The sequence below is a fragment of the Falco biarmicus genome, chromosome 10 (genome assembly GCF_023638135.1).
Source record: "Falco biarmicus isolate bFalBia1 chromosome 10, bFalBia1.pri, whole genome shotgun sequence".
Lineage (NCBI taxonomy): Eukaryota > Metazoa > Chordata > Aves > Falconiformes > Falconidae > Falco > Falco biarmicus.
This window is the reverse complement of record NC_079297.1, coordinates 31,501,290-31,517,477: the sequence shown is the minus strand read 5'-3', so window position 1 is coordinate 31,517,477 and position 16,188 is coordinate 31,501,290. Positions and strand designations below refer to the sequence as shown.

General features: G+C 38.0%; 2 long non-coding RNA genes across 3 annotated transcripts in view; one reads left to right on the top strand and one right to left on the bottom strand.

Moving 5' to 3' along the window:
- On the top strand, positions 1-14,964 carry LOC130156378 (uncharacterized). 2 transcript variants are annotated; one of them, XR_008824396.1, is made up of 3 exons: positions 1-5,396; positions 7,335-10,645; positions 11,302-14,964. It is a non-coding gene; the product is annotated as an uncharacterized LOC130156378 (long non-coding RNA). The 2 variants fall into 2 exon arrangements; XR_008824397.1 differs by having other exon boundaries at positions 8-4,715; positions 5,314-5,396; positions 7,335-14,964.
- The window catches only part of LOC130156379 (uncharacterized), a 146,369-nt gene that overhangs the window by 12,239 nt on the left and 117,942 nt on the right, over positions 1-16,188 (bottom strand). The window lies entirely within an intron of this gene.

The window sequence follows — 16,188 nt, the reverse complement described above, 5'->3', positions numbered from 1 at the left end:
GGGGGGGGGTGGAGGGGATAAGAAGAGTAAGGACGACTTGAATATTTCTTCAGCACAGTCTGCAATGTGCAGGTCTGTGGTCTGCAAGACAATACTTGGCTCAGTATTCTAAAAAGCTAGATGGGGAATAACTTCCTTTCTCTTCATTAAATTAGGGTCCTCTTAGACTAGTGGTTTATGAAATATGGAGGAAAATGTCTGTATCTTCACAGCTATCACATAAGCTTGGGTTGGGGTTCTCCAAATGAACTGTTTCTAAAATGGTACAATTCTGGTTCTTACTTAGCAAATCCTCTTCAAAACCACTATCAATATCAATCAAAGAGCACTCAAATCAAAATGAAAGCGATCTTAGTTTATGGTTCTGAGATGTCCATTGTAATTCAAGTACTAGACTGTTTGGTATTTTTTTTCAGACAGGGGAGTGGTGTTTGGAAAGATGATCTAGGAAGTGTTTTACTGAGCTTCAGTCTGCACTGAGCAAAATGGATTTCTTACATTAAGCAAAATGTCTTGCTAAGGGGACACTGAAACTCCAAAATTTGTCCCTTTTTGGAAAGGCAGCATCAAGCTGTGGATTCCAAAAATGTTGGGGAAAAAAATAATGGACAAAGAGGTGGGGGAAGTCTTTATCATTCTGAAAACAAAGAAAATTAGGTATGGCTAATAACATTTGCAGCAATACCTAGAGAACGAGCTGAGGGTGTGAGTCCATAATTCTGTATGCTGTTTGTACACAGAGTGAGTTCCTGCTCAAATACACTAGAATAAGCAGAGAATAACACAAAATGAGATGATGAAACACTGTGTTATTAGTCCAGATTGTAGGGCTAGAAATCTCTCAGCAGATCGTGTATCAGACCTGGGAACTTAACCCAAGCCAGTGCCTCAATTACACGGTCAGCTGCCCTGATTTTAAGAGGAAGAATTGTATGGGCAGCCTTCTAGAGCTTCAAGGATCAGATTATAATTCCAGTTTTAAATTTCTTATTCAAACCAAACCCCAAATCCAAACCTCTTGAGCGTCTCTCAACACTGTTAACGCACCCGTCACTCCATATTCCAAACAGCATGTGTGTTCAACAGACAATAGTGATTGTTGTGGTGGGTGGCAAAATACGCAGTGGGTTGCAGTAGCAGGGATTATATCCTGGATCTTTTTAATATAATACATGGCTCATATTTCAAAAACTGTTTATAATTAGGGTATAAAATATGACTCTGATTAATATTTGCATCCAGTGTAATGCCTTCATTTGTTCCATAGTTTCATTTGAAACAATTGTATGCAAAAGATTCTGATGTTATGTCAGCTGAAGCTTAACAACTCTTATTATTGATTATAGACTTGATGGAAACTTCTCAGCAGTTTACAATATTTAGTTAGGATATTTGAAGAGACCTAAAGTATTATTATAAAGCAGCAAAGCTAGGTTTGGCAAAGAGCCTTTCTTTTGTCTCTGAAACTTTCTGCAGTAAATTTAGAACAGAAGAGCATGTCTCTGGAGTAAAAATATATGTATTGCTGGCTACAAGTGTATGTTTGCTGCTTCACAATTTTAGAATTAGATGATGGACTTATTTAGTAGACATTGGATAGTAAAAAGTAAAACCCTTAATTTAAAACATTCCACATTGCCACATTCCAAGAAAAACATGGACCGGTGAACAAAACCAGCAGTATTGTAATAAGAAAACAACTAGGTGCATTTTTTCCAAAACCTAAACCCAGAAATCTAAATGTATGAGTTACTGGCTAAAAATGCCATTTTCATGTCTAGTTTCTTCATGAGGTGAAAAAAACAACCTAGATGAGAAAATTAAAAAATAAGATCTAAGACTCTAGGTCAAGCTTTAGAGCACAGCTCTAACTTTATAATCATCTTTTCTTAATCTTCATGTTTCCCTTTTAATTTAAAAATGTGCTTTTTTCTTTGCAAGAGATTTATTATGACAGCATTATTTTTAATGTAAAGGTAAGACACCTTTATCATAATTCTTTTTAAAAATTACCAATCACTGTGACCAAAGGATTTCTGTCATATTCTGTGCACTGGCTTCGTTATCTAATCTAGGAAAGGGATCACTTTTGACATAAGCTACAGAAGAAAACTGCTGACATTTAATACGAGCCCCATTTCAGCAGGCTGCATATGCCCCTGATTGCTTGGCATCCATTTCTGATTACTATCAATTTCTGAGCATTGATCGTAAGTCATGACTGTTCAGAGGCTCATACCTACACTCAGCTTGCTAACATTCCAGCCCCACTTTCTACAACATCAGCTTAATTTCAGTTTTACTGAATCATAACTGTAATAACACTTGGAAGTGAGAATGGAAGATTGTGGGAAGTTCAAAGAGAGAGAAAACTTGAGCCAGATTCTTGAATCCCTGCTCTTCCCAAGAGTGCTAAAGCTGCTTTACTTTGACTGACTTTCTAACAGGTTTTACAGAAAGAGAGAATCTGTACCTGTGCAAGAAGGTACAGATGAGAGGAAGGCAGGAGGGACATAACTTCAGAGATACTTGTTCAAATTAAAGGAAGGCCCTGAAAAATGGAAAAAAAAATACTGTAGGAAGGTAGGGCATGTACAGGCAAGATGCTGGAAATCAGAGGTGCACTTTTCTCCTCCTGGATATCGCTGTGCTGCCTGGTGGAGTTTACCCTCTGTTGAACATTTAAGAAAACACTTGTGATGGCTGTGTGGATGACAGACATAGATGCCGATAGAAGAAAGGAGGTAGGAGTCAGGGACGTTGCTGCATCTACAAGGCTCTGTGTTACTGTTATGCCTTTGGGAGGAGGACGTTCTCTTCTCCTAAACTTGCGCAGCAAAATTGTGCTCAAGTGACTTAGGACTTTTGTCCTATAGAAGTCCATGCTTCTAAATAAACAAATCATCGTCTGCTTTCTGAAGAGCAACTTCTCTTATGCCTAATCCATGTGGAGGAAATAAAACAAGAGGATTGGAATGCTACTCGCTTGTTGGTACATCTGTATGATGCTATTTGTACGTGCTGATCGTGGATATTTCACAGTCACTTCCCTGTGTTCCAGATTTCATATTTAGTTATCTTCCAATAGCACACAATATCTCCTGAGGGCAGAAGATTATTTTTAAATATAATTAGTTTTGATGGGGTGAGGGCAAAGGGGACTCTTGGATCCTGGACTTGCTCAGCTGTTTGAGCTCTTGCTGTTTGTGGATAGTCCAATATTAATCAGAAGGATGCTGCATGTAAAATAGAATAATCTTTATGGTTACATCTTTTATCTCCCTTTTGAAAGCTAGGCAAAAGGCAGCCTCTTAACTGTGCTCAGTGCTTTGGACAACTCCATGACGGCCCAGAAAATAACACCAAAACATGGTGTGTCAAATGCATCTCCCTTAGGAGGTTCGGTGTGACCACTCCATTATGTGCCCTGACCTTCACTGCCTGAAGGACAACAAGTTTTGTTCTTGAATCTGTTTCTTTCGACCTCTGCCTCGCCCATTTTGCTTTGATATGCATTATAAATACAGCTGCCATAAACAGCTGTTTAAATAACTAGTATGGATTATTTTGTTGTACTTGCTGTGATGTGCAGAGGGAATATAGTGCTTTAATACATAATGAGAAGTACATTAATTGAATTATAGCCCTTCAAAGTTAAGAAATACAGTTTGATGAATGATATCTTCATGTTTAGAAAACAGGGGATCAGATTCCAACTTAGCTGTAATATTACATATTACTTATGTAGTAACGGGATGAATCACTTAACAGTCACTACTTGACCTGATAAAATGGTGGTATGAGTTAAACTGATGCTTCTAAACTGCTCTGGAATCCTCACAGCACATTGCCAGTATTGAAAGTAGTCTTGACTGAAAAATCTTCACCTGGACACCTACAGAAGAGGCACACTGCAGCACTGGCCCGTAATGCCACAGAGGCAGTACTGTGAGCTTTTCTGTTGCAGCTTGCTTTTGGGAACAACTAACTTTTGTTCAACAAGGCAGTGGTCCATATGAAAAGTAGGTGACATCTACTGTGATGGGTAATGGTGATTATGCCTCTTGGAGTCTGAGTTTCTAAACTGGGTGCCTAATCTTGAGGGTTTTAAACAACTTGGCATCTAAGTCCATATATACACTAAGATTATTTTCACCGTGCAGAACCAAAGACTGGCAGGCAAAAAGGAAGTGTCAATTCATACTTAACAGGTTTACTGAATTATTTATTGTCTTTACTCAAAGTTTGCTCTTCTAACCTTTACTCTCTTCTCATTTTTTCTGTTCTGTTTCCACCTTAATTTATATGTGATCTGTCTTTCCTTCTCATTTTCCTTGCATTGACTTCTACGTAGAAGATGGAACAGGTAGAATTTCAGTTTGAATCCGCATTTTTAGCATCTGATGTTCAGTTGTTTGAAATTAGGCAAAATTCCAAAAAGTGGAAGCATCTTCAAATCAACAGATGCACAGGTTATTGTTATAAGGACTGCATCTGCAGCTGCTATCCTGCTAAGTGATATGCTTTTTCCAGGCAGTTGGTAGGAAAACTGAAGCGTACAGCACACTTGCTAAAAGGCTTAAGGCGTTGTGCAGTATAAAACCATTTTTAAATATGTTACAGACTAGAAGACTAACCTCTAAAGAGAAAAAGAGATTGCGTCCATGGGGTCCAAATAGGGGGGACGCCTATATAAGAAAAACTGTACAAAAGTAGTAAGTGTGAAGCCAATAAAATACATTTCTGGTTGTGGCCTAAAAAACACTTAAGCTTATTGTATTACAATTGAATAAAACAAGAAGCTGGGTTATTGTCTGAATGACAAATCCTTTGTGAGGCACTGAAGCTCACTGCGCGTTATTCCTGTGTGTCCCCTCACATAACTGTGCTATGATTTTATGAGTTACAAGCAAGATGTGCACCTCAAGTCTCGCGCTTTTAAAAAAAAACACCCAGCAATATTATCTATTTAGAGAAGGCCTGAAGCATTTTCAGAACAAGTGCATCATTTTAAAAGTTTCTCCATGGGGAATTACTTATAAAAATATGTATCTTTTGGGATTTGTACCAGGATATTTCTTAGTTATTGCTGACATGCCCCCCATAACACCATGAGCTTCCTCAAAGGGCAGGAAAAGAGAATCAGTCTCCCTTAATCACCAAGTATAAACCAAATAAATTTAGCAACTACCTCATGCTATTGAGGCAACAAATTGATGCATTCATAGTTCCCCAATGACTTAAATGCATAAAAACTAACAGAGAAAATAAGTACTGCATGTTGCCAGGATGAAATCTCAACTTTTTTTTTAGGGCACCTGCTGGCTTGGAAACCTGCAAGTCATGTGTGACCGAAGATCATCTAGTCAGTCAGCAGAACCATTTGGACTGTCGAGGTAGGTAAAGTGAATTGGAGGGGTAGTAAATGAGACCTGCAAGTAATCATGATAGGGGTCCAGTCCTGCACCTATTTTAATACCTAGAATTGCATTCAGGAGTTATCTTACTGTTTTGGGCAAGACTATTAAAAACAAAGAATAAAATCTATGGAGTTTCAGAGATCATTAGTAGAGACCATTCATTCAGGGTGCTTGATACCATCTTCAACACAGAGTACAACTCCTCTGAACAGCCCACCTATGCTAAATCAAGTATAACATGCAATTTTGGTCTATACTAGTATTCTACTGTTTATCCTCATCCATTGATTTGTGTTGACTATTTCAGGTTTGAATAAACTCAATACTCAAAAGAGGTTTTCTAGCATGACTCTACTTTTTTATACAATGATAGCTTTGTGGTGTCCCGTGGGCACTGAGGTTACATTGTGCTATTTGCTTTGTATTTTTTAAAAAGACAAAGCCGCCCCAGGTAGTCCCTTGCTATTTAAACTGTAGTTGGCTATGAGAGGAAAGAAATGTAACCATGTGCTTCACATATTACGTATCAAAGCCATCCATCAACACCATCTTACTTGAATCTTGTCTTGGATTGAAGTCGTGTTTTGCAGAAAAGGGCTTGAAACCAGATGAGTTTTATGACAAATGTTTCTCACAATGTTAGATGTAACCCTCGCAGATTTATTTATTATTATACTTTGGAGAATGTTTAGATTCTTACAGGATTGGGCACTCTTTTCCAGCTGACTTTATTTAAAGTTATAAGTCTTGCATCTGACTAGGGTCCAATGACCCTTGCACATAGGGCTTTACTACGGAGGGAGACAGTTACCGTCCAATTGCACACGAGCCTTCACAGTTGCATATACTAGTAGGAAATCTGTTCTGTGCTTTTTTATCACTGTTTTCTAGTGATCATGGTGAAAAATGTATGTACCTATACAGAGACATGTAAAAAAAAATAATCAGTGTGGTTATATTCATCCAGGGTTATTTTATCTAGTAATTTACTTTAAAGAATATATTTTTAAATTTTAATTATCCAGTGCTTTAGCAAAGAGAATAAGGAGGCAGAATGAGAGCCTTGTCCAGCTGTAATCTCTAACTTTTGCAGGTTAAATTTATTAGTCTGTTATATGGATATAAGCACAGGCTGAGACATTGTAAAAACTTCTGCGTGCATTTGACCCTTCTCATTTTGATTTACCAGCCTTTAGGAGTTGTCTAAATACTGGAGGGTTTTTTTTCAGGTATATTTTAATGTTTTTTTGGAAGGAATTTGAAGGACATTTAGGGCAGCTCCACAAAAATATGTGTATCTAATTTACTCTTTCAGCTTCAAAACTCTTCTAAATCCCTGTTCAGATGTCTGCTCACCCTAGAGTCAAATAAGATTCGTAGCTACCAGGTTATTGTCCAGTACAGTTCCTTAATACATGCTGTTAAAAAGCATTTAAGACCAGACAAGACAAAACCCTAAGAAACTTCTCTCAGGTCTCTGTTTCTATTGTTTAGAAGGTAAATAAGGCATAGGTGTTTACAGTATTCAGCACTGACAGTCTTTTTATTGCTACCTAACTTGGCCTCCATAAACACAGGACATGGGAGGAAGTTGCCCTCGTGATTCTGGGTATTTGTCTGATGTGGTAAGCTTCTAAGTAACTTTGCATACCTGTGCCATGATTGTTTGCCTCTGGGGACCTGGAAGGATGTAAGAGCACCACTGTTAGACAATGCAGACGTGACAGTAAAGTTCTGCTCACATTGCATAATGGGCTGATTTCAGGTCTAGGGGCTGGGGTGGTTTTTTTTTCAATTTTGGAAGTTTGACTTCTAGTTTTCTTATTCAACCAATGTGTGTACTGTTTATCATATGTATGAGGGAATAATACATAGTAAAGGCAAACCATAATAATGCTTTAAAGTTCTTTACAGAAAAGAAAAGACCCTTGTCAAGTCTGGAAAATGTGATCTTTCATTCCTTTCTCGCTCTTCATTAAAGAAGGAACAACTTGCAACTGCAAATGTAATTAAAACCATTTCTAAAACAAGAACAAAGACAACGTAAATGAGGTAGTTATCTAAGTTCAAATTGTTTCTATTGAAGCATAAAAGATTTTTGTGACTTACAAAAAGATGACTTAAAACTCTTCTTACTCAGAAGATTTTACCACCTTTTAAAACTTTATCAAAATACTATCATTGCAGACATCACTGATGTCAAAAGCCTGCACTGTCACCAGAGTAATTTGAATAAAGACAACTGACATCTATTACTGAATGCACACTTCTGTAGCATATTTATAAAGGCTTCTCGACTCTGAAATCAAACAGCAGCTGCTCAGCAACTAGGCCCCAGATCAGCTGGACTGTGGTGACAATCAGGCCTTGTCTTATTTTAATAGACAAGTACAACCATCACCCACACAAACAGTGCGGCAAGATAAATGACCCCGTTCTTGTAAACCACCCACATCCAACATAATCCTTAAATGTTCTTGAGGTAGAGGAAGAAAAAAGCATTGGTGCTATTCCGTGTTTATGATCGTATTTGTAAGTTAAGCCATCCAGTCTAACAAACTGAAATGCTTATTTTTCTAATGTCTGCCTGCATGATCTTCAGTGCTACCTATTTTTGTCTGATCTTTTTGTAAATTTACTTTCCTAATAATTTAATCTCCTACTTGATATCTTGATTTGATAAACTCTTTGTTCACTCTAGTTGTATCTTGGTTTTCCTTCAAGTACATATATTTTTGACCGAACAACCTTGCTACATGTTGTCATGAAACAGATCGAACTGTCCCCAAGGGGGACAGCTGTCTGCATTCTAGGAATCCTAAGCAGCAGCTTAGACAGGAATTCTCATTTCTTTAAGGAAGTTGGTCGTGTCCCCCCCCCCTTTTTTTTAAAAAAAAAAGCACACCCTATGTAAATATATTTATGCAAACAAATAAAGTTACAATCCCGAAAAGGTCCCAGGTTTTATGCTACTGTTTCATATCTCACCAGGGTGTTAGGCCCACTGCCAATGCTAATCCATTCCACATCAGAAACCTAAAACCTCTCAGATGTATTAGGCAGCCTACCAACGCTCAGCTGCCGTGCTGGAACTTGGCTTAACTCCTGATAGGCAGCCCCTTGCATTTCTTCAGTGGGGAAAAGGCTTCTTAAAAAAAGAACTTGTCATTGGTGACTGCTGAGAATGTTGGTGACAGTGGTTTCATTAAAGTAGTTGCTGAAGCTGTATTGTTGCCATCTTGCCTGTGGTGGTCACTACTGAAAAACTGAAGGCTTTAAGCCACCGATTCAGAACATGATATATTTGCCAGCATTTACCACAGTTATTTCCTTTCTGAGTGTGTGGAAACAAGACAGACACAATTGATAACAGTTAGCAAATGTCATATGCTGTACTATTTGCAGGGAAGCTCCTGATAATTAATGAGTAGTCCAGAGGTATGGATGTTCTTTGCATTCTTGTTAGTTTGAAACACTTCATCAGCTATTTGTTTTTTTAATCTCTTTTGAAGCTTTGATAATAGTGTTACAACACCACCAACATACACAGTAAGCAATGATTTTTGGTTTTTTTGAAGCTTGTAGACGCAAAAAGGAAAAGTAGCACCTACTGATTTATATAGAAGAAGTAAGCATTCTATTTGAAAATACAAATGGATGCTAACAAACGTTAACCAGTCCCTGGGTCTAATAATCCTGTTTCGCCTATTCTTGCTTTAAATTGGCTGCAACACACAAAAAAGTTTTATTTAAACAGGAATATCATGGTCCTAAAGTGTGAAAACACTAAAGCAAGCTATTCAAAGGGCTAGAAGCAATTTCAGAGATATTTTTCCCTAAAACCCCCTTAATGCCAGAGGTGCCCATTTCACCCTCTACATCGTCAGCCAAATAGCTTGAAAAGCAGTTGCCATTTTTTAGATAATTAATACTCTAAATCAATTCACGTTTGTTTTTATCTGGGTGTCCATTATGCGATCTGTTGCTGTTACCCAACACAACAGCTGGGTATAATTTGCTTGTGGCTTATTTGGCAGCTTACAGGCATAGAATTTAAACTTACATATACTTCAAAGGTGTTGGGAAATGGTTAATATGAAAGTAACCCCTTCAGCAGAGAGTGCTGTTTTGCCTGGCTGTGTTGTACGTTTTGCACCTTTTTTGCGCAATCTGTGAGCCTCTAACTGCTACTAACCTGCATCATTCATAGGGTAGCAAAATGCCATCAGATGATATTCACACTATTTACCCAGCTGACAGTTTAATGGGATGGTGTGGGGATTTTGGGAACACTCTACACAGACAACATGTAATATTGACCAAACACTTGATGTTCCAGTCCTGCTCTTTTCTGGGGACAGACAGCGCCCAACTACACCACGCAGTGTAATTGCTTTGAGTTGTATAATGTCTTTTACTAAATGCTAAAAACGTCACTTTTGTGCTTACACAATGACAGCACTATTTTACTGTGACACCTGTTTAATTTTAAAAGATTTGTATGTGTTTTGCAGGGTGGACCAGTAAAATAAGTTTTGTTTACCCCAGACAATGGCTGGCTGAAAAATGAAGTGGTCCGGTACTGCTATTGGTTATGTGGCATTGCATGGGTGTTCTTAAAAAAGGGATTTGGCTGACACAACTGTAGAGCCTTAACCCAAAAAGTCAGAAGAATGACTTCCTTTAGGTCAAAATGAGGAAACACTGTTAGGTGCTGTGCTGCTTAAAGGAATTCACTGTGTCCATTTGAAGGTTGAGATCAGGAGTGGTACATGGGGAGCTGACTGGTGAACAGTTACCAAAATCTGCCGAAGTCCTCCTGCAGATCTGGTCTGAAGACTCTGTGCTATAAGCAGAAGGTACAACAGAGTGCTCTGACAGCCTGGAAAGCACTACCTGGAAAGGACTGTAACGAGAGTGATGAAAAGTAAGCACTTTACGTTTGTGGTCCGTATACCTGGTCCCATGTGGATCTGCTGCACGTTTCTGTACACCCTGGAATTAACCACACACGTGACCTTGTTAACAAACAACTTTTAACACACACGGAATGTAACGTGCTGCTGGTTGGCACGTTTGTGTCTGACATGAAGTGCAGCACTGCCAGCCAGAGAGCCTGATTGCCGTTTGATGGTCTGAGGGCCAGGGCTCAAAAGACAAAGAGGAAGAAGACTGGCCCACAACTTCTGATCAGCAGTGACTGAAAAAGAGCTGGCCCATTCAAGGTAAAAGAGTTAAAAGTTAATTCAAAAGAAATACCCTGTATTTATGAATATTGTTAAATAAATATACCAAAATATTAGTAAAGCACACTTGGAAACCAAACTCGTGTATGAAATGAAAAATGTTGGTATTTAAAAGCTGCTTTGAAATATTTTTGTTTTGTAAAATACATTTCTTAAAAAATGAATGTGGCATATAACCACAAACATACATATACACACATCTGCACACGCATACTTCCCAAACCCGTAAGATGTCTGTTTGAAAGATGTCAGTTCTTTCAGTGACTTAAAGTTTCTTCAAGGCAGAAAACTATGGAAGATACAGTATAGCTGAACATCTGTCTTGTCATGTAGGCAGATATTAGGATTAAATTAACTAGAAATGAATAGAATGATATATGACAGGGTGCAGATGTCCCAGCCACAGTGTGATAATTTCATTGCAAAACTATGTAATGAATTCCATACATTACAGAAACACAAATATACCACTTTAGGTAATTGTGATGAAAAGGTATAATATGGAATGGATAAACAGATGGTGTACCCAAAGGCATTTTTCGTTTACTGTTGCTCTTTAGTCATTTTGAAATTACTTTATTTGGTTACTGTACGTCTATTATTACATCTTTCTTTTTAATTTTTTCTTCTCTTAGCTCTTCTGAATCTGGAGTGCATGAGGAGCATTAAGGACCATTTTGCATGTCTGCTCCTGATAGATTGGTTAGCTTCTATTTTCTTTTGTAAACTCCACATTGCTATGCTACATCTAAAGCCAACATTTCCGTGACTTCAGAACAAATTGGATTGATTCTAGAAGCATTTTGGCTTTATATAGTTTCTAAATTGGCACATGCTGCATCTGTGCTACTTGAATTAGCAGAACTGTTCATATTTTACCACAGATTATTGGCAAATTTTCCTTTATTATTTGGAAATGGGTACTTTGGATAGTGCGTGCCATTGCAGCCTATTCATTTCTAATAGGTATATTAAAATGTGATTACATTAGGATATATTTTATGATAGGATTACTTGACCATCCCGAAAAATAACCCACCTTTTTACATCTGGCAACAGGTGTTTTAAAGTGCTGTAAATAGTTGAATATACAACGTGGCTTTCCATCACTGGTCTCATTTAGAGCCTATGGTCAGCCCAGGACTTCATTACTGTCCGAAGCTGAACTGCAGGGAGACCAGTAACTGAGGGGCTGCATGGAGAGGTACCTGCTCACTGTACCCACCCATGGCTGTGCTCTTAAACTGCGCCTGTGTCCTTGGAGGCTGGACTAAGACCCATTTGAAAATACAGAATTTTAGTTCTGCTGTTAGCTGCAGATTATTTAGCCAATGTCTCGTCGACCTAGAAAATAATAGCAAAACATTCTCAAATGCTGTTGAGATTATGAAAAAAAAATCCAAAATAAACTATTATTTCTTTTTCACTGTTAGCATCTTGATTCATATTCTAGTATCATAGCAATAATATCCGCAGCATTGATGTTCACTTGCAATAAACAGCTTCTGAGGTTATCAACTGTTTCAGCTTCAGTTCAGCGTTTAATCACCCGCAAAAGATATTTATTGACTTCTATTCTCCAATGCCATGAACGCTACCTCTTAATTATTAACCATGTCTCTAATTTTATATCTATTTTTAAGAAAAAATGTTTACTAATTGAAACAAAACATGCGAGTGCTGTTGCTGATTTTATTTCTTTCCTAAAGCAAGTCAGTGACTAAATACAGCAGTATTTTTATTACCACCAGTACAAACACACACAAGCACCCCACGTATTTCAATCACTTCTGCAGTGGTTGGTTTTATTGCTAGTTTTAATCACTTTAATTCAATACAGTTTATATAGTGGTTTGATGAAGGTGCTAGTATCAAGTTCAAGTTCCAGTACATTAAAATGTTAACACACTGGTTACTTAATTTTGACTTAGGATCTCCTTGTTTCAGTTTCAGTTTTAACGTTATTATTTTCTATTTCTTAAGCTTTCAAAGGAAGTTAATCTATTTAGAGGCATATGTTTTTAAATATGGAGATAGCACAGTTCATTTTCTCATGATGAAAGCATATTTTGGATAATCATTTTTTTCCAAACAGATGCCCAGTTTATCTCACTTAAATCAACTGTTTCTGACTGGACCAATTCCTGGATGAGTTAATTGAGCATGGCTAAACCCAAAATGCTGGACTAATCAAGGAAATAGGAAGAGGTGATGACTATGAAGATTCTCAGCTTTCAGTAAAGGTGTTTAGTTGTTTACTTATATTCTCACAACAGAAGGAATGTAACAAACTCAGCCCACTGGAAATAATTCTGGATAATCTCACTCCATTACTTTCGGTGAAATTGAGTCTGCTCACTCTACCCTGGTGAACCAGCATCTCAGGGAAACAGGAAGGTAATAGCTCATTCAGGCGGTACAAAATAAGTGACAGAAGGAAAGGCAGACTGAAAGCTGTGTGTCTTTAGTTTCTAATTTATGTTAGTAGTCCGCCATTAATGTATTAGCTTCTCATTGGCTATATTCAGCATCAAAAATCAGCGCATTGGCCATGCTGTTCATTAGTACCAGGCAAATGCCCTGCTGTCTTGCACACATCACAGCTGTTCATTCATGTTCGCTTTTCAGACTGGGAAACGTGAGTTTGGAGAATACTGATGTCTTGTTTGACCCCCCCCCCCTCCCCCCCAGAATCCTCTTCTGAGAAATGCATACTAAAAGTAAAAGAAAAATCAGATTCTTGGATATCTTAGCTGTCAAAGAGGGTAACTTTCTATTCTTAGTGCTTTGAATATACTCATCTATCACTTTCTGTGATATAGTTCATAGACAGACAGCTCATGGGACCATGCATAGAAATACATCATCATTGCAGCCTTTGTATATAAAAATAAAATAAAATAGTAAGGTGGCCTCTAGAGCTGATGGTTGGAAAGGACTTTTTATGGGTCAGGAACTGCATCATGAATATTTTGGTTAATTAATAATTTTGTACATGTGTATAATTATACTACTTTTGAGTTCGGCTTTAATAAGCATAACAAAGATGATGATAACTGATGCAGTTATTTCAGTTACCAGTTGTTTGGTTGTTTTTGAAGTCTTACTTTCCTAGGTTGCACATTTAAACTTGTCCTTAATTTGAAGTAACCAAAAAGTGCATCCTGTTCCAGGTCTTTTGCTAGATCATCAGTGACCACAATTCTGGACAGGTACATCTGCAAACTAATAATCTCAGTTGAAATTAACTAGTACCATTACTGATGTGCCAACAGCAGTGCAGCTGTAATTAATTTGTATGGTATCAGGGAAGAATTTGGTTCCTCTTGCTAATGCAATAACCAAGCAAAGGCTTTTGCAACTGTTCTGATGCCTGTGAACAAAAGGGGATAATGACAAACTTCTAGCTCAATTAATTAATAGATACAGACACATTTAGAACCTTTGAATGGATCTTTTTGGTCTCCTCATGGAGGGTGCTGTAACTGCTAGGTGGCACATAATGTTTTCCTAGGGCTCTTCCCTTTGGTTTCGGATTTGGAGCACAGTCGTAGAGTGATCTGCCTGAAAAGTTCACATCGCTCCTGTGCAGTAGCAGGCCAACGGTCAAAAAATTAGCTCAGGATATGACAATCAAGAAACACTGTCAGGCATCTGACAGCTACTAAATGTACAACTTAATATATACACCTGGAATTATAATTCTACCACTGTCTGTCAAATTTCCATCTGTCTAAGGGCGAGCACTCCATCCCTTTGACGTGCTAATTTTCAGTTTTAAAAAAAAAATATTAAAATGTTTTTCTTTCAGAAAACAAAAATTACTTTAAAGCCACCAGTCTACTACTCGTAGGCACTTTTACAGAAATGATGCGGTGCATTTGCATAGAAGAAAAATCTCAAAAACTTTCAGAGTTATTTTGCAGACCTACTAGAGTGAGTGCTTCCACTACGGAATGGTTCTGCTGATAGGAAAATATGTGTGCAGCTGCATGCCTCCAGTAAGCAGTCCTTGCAGGACTGCTTTGAATTGCACAAAAACGGTGTTCTTCCTGTCCACTAACCTCTTAATTTTTAAGTTTCAACAGATTATTTTATGACTTACTGCATGTAAGTCATTAGAAAAGCAGAAGCAAAAACCCCGAAACAAAAATTTCTAGCACCTTCCTCCCACCATAAACCGATCCTCTCCCAATACTTTGTAAAGCAGACATGCAAGGAATAGTCCTACAGCTTACACAGTCTGTTTTTTTCAACAAGGCACCTCTACTAGAGAAGGAATCAGAAAAGAGCTGGCATACAGGAATAAAATAAAAAATAGCCAGGCAGTCATTCTGGGAGGTGATGGCCTGCTGAGTCGTATGAGGCTATCAGCTAAACAGGTTAGTGGTATCACCCTGCATGAATAACAGACAAGACTATGCTTATGAATGTTTATTCCTGTGCAAAGGCAAAACCTTTTTTTTTCTTTGTTATTATTGTTTGCAAACACTGAAACACTCATGCGGACTTCTGAGGCTAATAATAAAAATTATAAGAAATCTAGAGATTTTAGGTTTTATTTTTTCTTTTTTCCTGTGTAGCTGTTTACAATCAGAACTTACTTTCCTGATAAATGAAGAGAAGATGCAAAGTGGATTTGTCACTATGAATGAAAGCCTTGAAAGTTAACTTCTTTCTGAGTATTCATAAACTAGACTGGTTGGTCTGTTGTATGGTAGCTGTTTTATCTACTTATTCCTGGTCTGAATGTCTTAAGCAAGGATCTGCAGCCTAACAGTAATTTTGACCCTGTTCATGGGTAATCCATGAATGCAAAAAAACCGGAGAGCAACCACCACAAGCTATTTGTAGTGAATTCTTTACACAGCTGTACATGGCAGACACTTGCCTTTGTGTAGAAGACTAAGTGGGTCCTAATCCTCTGTGAACATACATACTTCCAAACAAAGGTGGGTAGGGCACACACTGGCAAAAAGCATCCTTTTCAGTGGGCACCGTGAGGGGTGATACTCTGAAGTAAGTATTACCTCACTTTTATCGGTGTTAGGTGTGTTCAGTAACAAAGACCCAAGACAGGGGCTACTGAATGTGATAGAAGACCTTACAACTAATTAAAGAAGAGCACAAAATCCTTTTCTTTTTCCTTTTCCTTTTGCTGTTCTGAGGGACATGCAGAAGTCCAAGTTACCACGTTTCTTTCTTTGCTCTCTCCCCTCCCCACAAGTAGAAAGCTAACGATAGGCATCAGGCAGTTTTTCACTGAAAATGTTGAGGAAATCAATAGGTTTCCCCCCACCTCCAAATTTCAGTATTGATCAAATGGCACTGTAGGACAAAACTGTTCCAGACAGGTTGAGTGTTAATCCTTAAATCCCCATGCATGTTGTAGGACCACCAAATTCAGTATGATGATTTCTGTCATTAATGCTATATATAAGCATAAATCTGAGAAACTGACTTACAGTATCTTCCCCATAAGGCCCGGCCTGGCTTATCTTACCTGTTACAGCGGGAACAGG